The following is a 6,000-nucleotide window of genomic DNA, read 5'->3' as shown; positions in this document are numbered from 1 at the left end:
CACGAAACCTACTTAAAAAAAAATCTGACAGTTACAAAATATACAAAATATCAAAGGTTGAATTCACAGAAAAGATATTTAAAATATAAACTAGTATGAACCCAACAATTTAACTTCAAAATGTATTCGATAGAGAATATTGAAGGAACTATGAGGAGAATCGTCAAAACCAGGCTACCCTGTCAGTAACTGATAGGTCAAGTGAAGAAAACTCAGTGAAGAAGCACCTGGGTGGCTCAGACAGTTAAGAGTCTGAATTCAGCTCAGGTCATGATCTCACGGTTCGTGGGTTTGAGCCCCATGTCGGGCTCTGTGCTCAAAGCTCAGATCCTGGAGACTGCTCCAGATTCTGTCTCCCTCTCTCTCTGCCTGTTCCCCACTAGCATTCTGTCTCTCTCTCTCTCTCTCTCTCTCTCTCTCTCTCAAAAATAAATAAACATTAAAAAAAAAACCAATGAAGACTGAAAGTTTTGATCAACACAATTAAGATACTTAATTAATGGACTTGGAGAAAATTTCACTATTTAGTAAAAAAGCCAAGTGACTGAAGAATAATGGAGTACCATAACACACACATAATTACAGGAAGTTGAAAAATTTGCAAAACCAACAAAACCATTATTTGGGAAATCAACATCTATGGTAAACCTATAAAAAGAAACAAATAAGTTGAAAGAACGTTTTTATTTTAGGTTTTTTTTATTAAAAAAATTTTTTTTAATGTTTATTTTTGACAGAGAGAGAGAGAGAGAGAGAGAGACAGAGCATGAGTGGGGGAGGGGCAGAGAGAGAGGGAGACAGAATCCAAAGGAGGCTCCAGGCTCTGAGCTGGCAGCACAGAGCCTGACGCGGGGCTTGAACTCACAGACAGTGAGATCATGACCTGAGCCGAAGTCGGACGCTCAACCTACTGAGCCACCCGGGCGCCCCTATTTTAGGTTGTATCTACCTACTGCCTATAATGAAAGATGGGGATAATGTGTACCTGTCCACTTCTTCTGACTTCCTTTCTTTTCTCTTGTGTTTTCAAGGTTCCAAACATTAATGTTGTATTCTGTAAATACATGTGTGAGAATGACTGGATCCCTGTCCTGGACAGCAGTTGGCTTCACCCAGTTTCAACAAGATGAATATTCCAAGACTGGCCTCGGGTGGCTCCTGCTCATACTTCCATAAGGATGTTAAGGTGATCAGCAAGATGTCAACAAGAGGGTTGCTACTAGTAGGTTTCTAGACTCCTGCTCTGGAGAGTGCCTCTTTCTACTACCTGGGCAAGGAAACTAAGGAAAGTCTCACCTCCAAAAGTCTGTGAACAATTTGAAAGGAGAAATTTGGGCAAGACGAGCTCTTCTGGCATGGACGTGGTACAAATTGACTAGTTTGAATAATAGCACAGATATATAAAGAATATGGTTCACACTGCTCGGTTGCCCCAATCCCAAGTGGCTTTGAATCTACTGACAGCTGAGAGCTCTGCAGCTCTTGAAATCTAAGAAAACTACCTGTCTCAGGATGGGGCACTGCTTATTAATTTCCCACCTGATAGTGGGAGATTTCTGTGTGTCCCTAAAAAACCCACAAAACCCACTGTAGTTCCTTTTTCTAAACCATACAGATAAACTGTGTATTCGTGAAAATCTAACATGAAAAGTCCCTTTGTCATGTCTCACCTTTCCAAAATCCAAAAGTCATTTTTAAAAATCTGATAACTTCTACCACAGAAAGTATATATAAACACCATAAACAAAGTCAAAAGAAAAATGCCAAAACAGGGGAGATATGTACAATTTGTATCAAAGATAAAAGCCTCTTCTTTCCCATGAAATGATGGACAGAGGAGGTGCACAGATTGTTCACAGAAAAAGACACAGAAATGGTCCCTAAACACAAAAAAATGCACAAAACAGGATAACCAAACAGAAGGAAAAAGCAAATAAGAGGTACCATTTTTTACCAATTAGACAAGCAAAATCCAGCACTTTGATAACACATTCTGTTGATTAGCTGTGAGTAAACAGGCCCAACATACAATAAGGGAGTCAGAAATGGTATTACTCCTAGGGAGAAAAATTTCAGCCTAGATAATGCTGACTCAGAAATTTTACTTCTGGGAATTTATTCCATACACATTTTTTTTTTTTTTTTGTTACAGCAAAAAATAGCAAAAGCCCAAGTCTTATCAAATGTTTGCTCAGTGCTGTCCAACAAAAATGTGAGTCAGTTTGTAATTTTTAGTATTCCGGTGTCTACCTTCAAAAAAAATATGGGGCGCCTGGGTGGCGCAGTCGGTTGAGCGTCCGACTTCAGCCAGGTCACGATCTCGCGGTCCGTGAGTTCGAGCCCCGCGTCAGGCTCTGGGCTGATGGCTTGGAGCCTGGAGCCTGTTTCCGATTCTGTGTCTCCCTCTCTCTCTGCCCCTCCCCCGTTCATGCTCTGTCTCTCTCTGTCCCAAAAATAAATAAATGTTGAAAAAAAAAAAAAAAAAGAAAAAAAAAATAAAAATAATCAGGTATACTTTATTTTAATAACATATTAGCCCAATAGAGACAAAAGATTTTCACTTCGACATGTAATCAATATAAAAAACTATCAATGAGATATTGACTTTTTTTCATACTAAGTTCTCCAAAGCCAATGTCTATTACACGCAACAGACATCTCAATCCAGGCTAGCAAGACCTCAGGCATTGAACGGCCACATGTGGCCAGGGGCAGCCCAGTTAAATGGTTAAGTGAATTATTAAATAAATTATTAATCTTAGACTGAGTTCCCCAGAGAGTGAAACCTGCTGCAAAAATGTGAAGTGAGGCCAAGAAGACACATTCCAAATGAAGGAGCTTAATGAAACCAGCACCACTCGGTGTCAAGAGTGTTTTCTGGGTGCTGGATCCTATAATGCCCATACAATCCTGTAATTCAACTATGATGCCTGCATCTCAGGTCAGTTCCAGGGGATAAGTGAAAGAGGAAGTAAGAATCTATCTGTAGACTCCTGTCGCCCACTGGGCAAAGGTTCATGCCACGGGGTTTAATTCCAGGCATTTATAGGCTGTGCATTCCTGGGCACCCACCTCTCCTGCAGCATCCCAGTCCCAGCTAACCTGGAGGACTGGGGCAGGAAACATCAGAGAGGGTGGTAGGCGAGGCATCTCTAGGTTGCACACTCATGAATTTGATTGTATGACAACTAATTATCAAAACAGTGAGCCTGGAAAAAGTGGATAATGGTCCCAGAGACAAATGTGGCTCAGAGGATCCGGAGTGATTCATAAGACGTGTCTGAGGTGCACACTGAACATTCTCTAAGATAGATCACCTACCTCATGGTAGGTCACGAAACAAGTCTCACCAAATTTAAGATTATAATCATTCCATACTTCCCAAAGTAATCTACAGATTCAATTCAATCCCCACTGAAATCCTGATGGTGCTTTTTATAGAAGTGGTAAAAACAATCCTAAAATTTATTTTGAACCACAAAACCCTAAAGAGCCAAAGAAATTTTGAGCAAGAAAAACAAAGCTGGAGGCATCACACTCTGATTTCAAAACATATTACAAAGCTAAAGTAATAAAACAGTATGATAGTGGCATTAAAAATAGACATAGACACTAATAGAGGAAAATAGCGACCCCGGTAATAATCCCACACATATATGGTCAACCGATATTCAACAAGGATGCAAAAGGTACACAGTGGGCAAAGGACAGTCTCTTCAATAACTTGTGTTAGGAAAATCAGATATTCACATACAAAAGAATGAAGCTGAACCCTTTTGTCTCACCACATATGAAAATCAACACAAAATGGAGGTAAAACTTGAAACAGTAAAACTCCTGGAAGAAAACATAGGGAAAGAGCTTGCAGGCCTTGGACTGGAGAATGATTTCTTAGACATGACACAAAAAGCACAGGAAACAGAATGAAAAATAAACAAGGGACTACATCAAACTAGAAAGTCTCTGCACAACAAAGAAAATAATTAACAAAATAAAAAGGCAACTTATGGAATGGAGAAAACATTTGCAGACCATACATCTGATAAGGGGTTAATTATCCAAACTATGTAAGAAACTCTTACAACTCAAGAGCAAAGAACCCAAATAGCCAGATTAAAAGAGGGGCAAAGAAACTGAACAGATATTTCTCCAAAGAAGATATATGAAGGCCCAACAGAATATGAAAAGGTGCTCAGCATCACTAATCAATAGGGAAATGCAAATCAAAACTGCAATGAGAGATCACCTCACACATATTAGAATAACAATTATTAAAGAAATAAAAAGACAAGTGTTGGCGGGGGTGTGGAGGAAAAGAAACCCTTTGTGAAATGTTGGTGGGAGTGTAAATTGGTACAGCTACTAGGGAAAGCAATTCAAAGATTATTTTCCCGAAAACTTTTGAAATAGAATTACCAGTTGCTATAACAATCCCAATTCTGGATATATTCTGAAATCAGAAATCTGTACTGAACTGAAATCTGAATCTTAAAGAGATAGCTGCACTCCCTGGGTCACTGCAGCATTATTCATAATAGCCAAGACATGGAAATAATCTAAAATGTTCAATGATAGAGGAATGGATTTTTTAAATGTGGTATGTACCTACAATGAGATGTCATTCAGCCTTAAAAAAAGAAGGAAATCCTACACTTGCAACAGTATCGCTGGACCTGGAAGACATTATGCTAAATGAAATGAACAATAGAAAGATAAATACTGCATGATCTCACTTATATGAAAAATTGAAAAGAGTCAAACTAATAGAAGCAGAGAGTAGAGAGGAGGCGATAATCAAAGGGTAGAAAGTTTCAGTATGCAAGATAAATAAGTTCTGGAGATCTACTATATGGCATAGGGTCTATGATGAACAATTCTGTTTTGTATACCTAAAAATTTACTGAGAGGGTAGATCTTATGTGAAGTGCTTTTACCACAAAAATAAAAACAAAAGTAAACATAAAAACATACAAAAACCAAAGGGTCAGGAAGAAACTTTTGGAGGTGACGGATAAATCTATGGCATTCACTGTGGTGATGATTTCACAGGTGTACCGTTGTCTCACGGCTACAAGTAATCTTTGTATTTCCAAATTGTCATACAACGGAAGGTTGGAAAGACTAAAAAAAACTAACACAAGTGATTTTTCTAAATGAATCAGGATAGGATTGATGGAGAAAGTGGTAGAAGGAAAACTTAATAGATACCTTTTATATAATTTCAACTTTTATCCCTCATGACCATATTTACCATTCAATACAAAAAAAATTGAATGAAGTTGTAAGTCTGAATAAGGTAGTCAGGTGAGTTGTTCTCAAGCACTACTTTTTATTTCTTTTGGTTTCATATCATAATGCATTCAAGGTTTCCCACCAGTTCTTGTACCATTTCCTCTCTCTTATTGAGATTTTATTTTCCATCCATGTTTTGACTTATCTTTGTTAACTAGATTCAATCAGTTTAAGAGTTCAGGGATCCAGGACACTCTAAGTTCTTATTTGCTTGGGAATGTCTGGGTTGTTCATTTTGCTCTGGTCTGTTTTCCTGAAAGGCTAACTGGACCGTATTAAACATCACTGCACTGTTTTCTGGCATTAGCTGTTTTGGGGAAGAAGTATGAGGTCAGCTTGAATTCTTTCTCCTTGACATGACAGGATTTTTCTACCCAGTTGACCATAAGATATATTTTTTGTCCTTGACGTTCAGGTTCAAGACGCTATGTCTCGTTGTTTATTTTTTGTATCAGTTCTTGGGAAAGTTTTTGTCCTTTCGATTCACAGATTCAATCATGTTTCATACTTGTGGTTTGTAGTTGTACTCCTTTCCTTGTTTTATTGGGGTCAAAAATACTTATTTTCTGTTTCTTTCTCTTTATTATTTTCAGCGGCGTTTTCTTCCAACATTGTATTATGAAAATAATTGTGCATGCCGAAAAGTTGGAAGAATTTTACAGTGAAAAAGAATCATATTATCTCCTGCATGGGTTCTATAACTGACAT

General features: G+C 38.1%; 1 long non-coding RNA gene across 1 annotated transcript in view; it reads left to right on the top strand.

Moving 5' to 3' along the window:
* The first annotated feature begins 1,037 nt into the window (after positions 1-1,037).
* LOC147580423 (uncharacterized) overlaps positions 1,038-6,000 on the top strand; it is a 61,534-nt gene continuing 56,571 nt past the window's right edge. Inside the window, exon 1 of the long non-coding RNA XR_015251945.1 lies at positions 1,038-1,186. This is a non-coding gene — a long non-coding RNA (uncharacterized LOC147580423). The remainder of the gene's footprint in view (positions 1,187-6,000) is intronic.

This window comes from Puma concolor, chromosome B3 (genome assembly GCF_028749965.1).
Source record: "Puma concolor isolate L17-30 chromosome B3, mPumCon1.1.hap2, whole genome shotgun sequence".
In the NCBI taxonomy this organism is placed as follows: domain Eukaryota; kingdom Metazoa; phylum Chordata; class Mammalia; order Carnivora; family Felidae; genus Puma; species Puma concolor.
The sequence above is the reverse complement of the archived record's forward strand: the minus strand, read 5'-3'. Positions and strand labels throughout refer to the sequence as shown.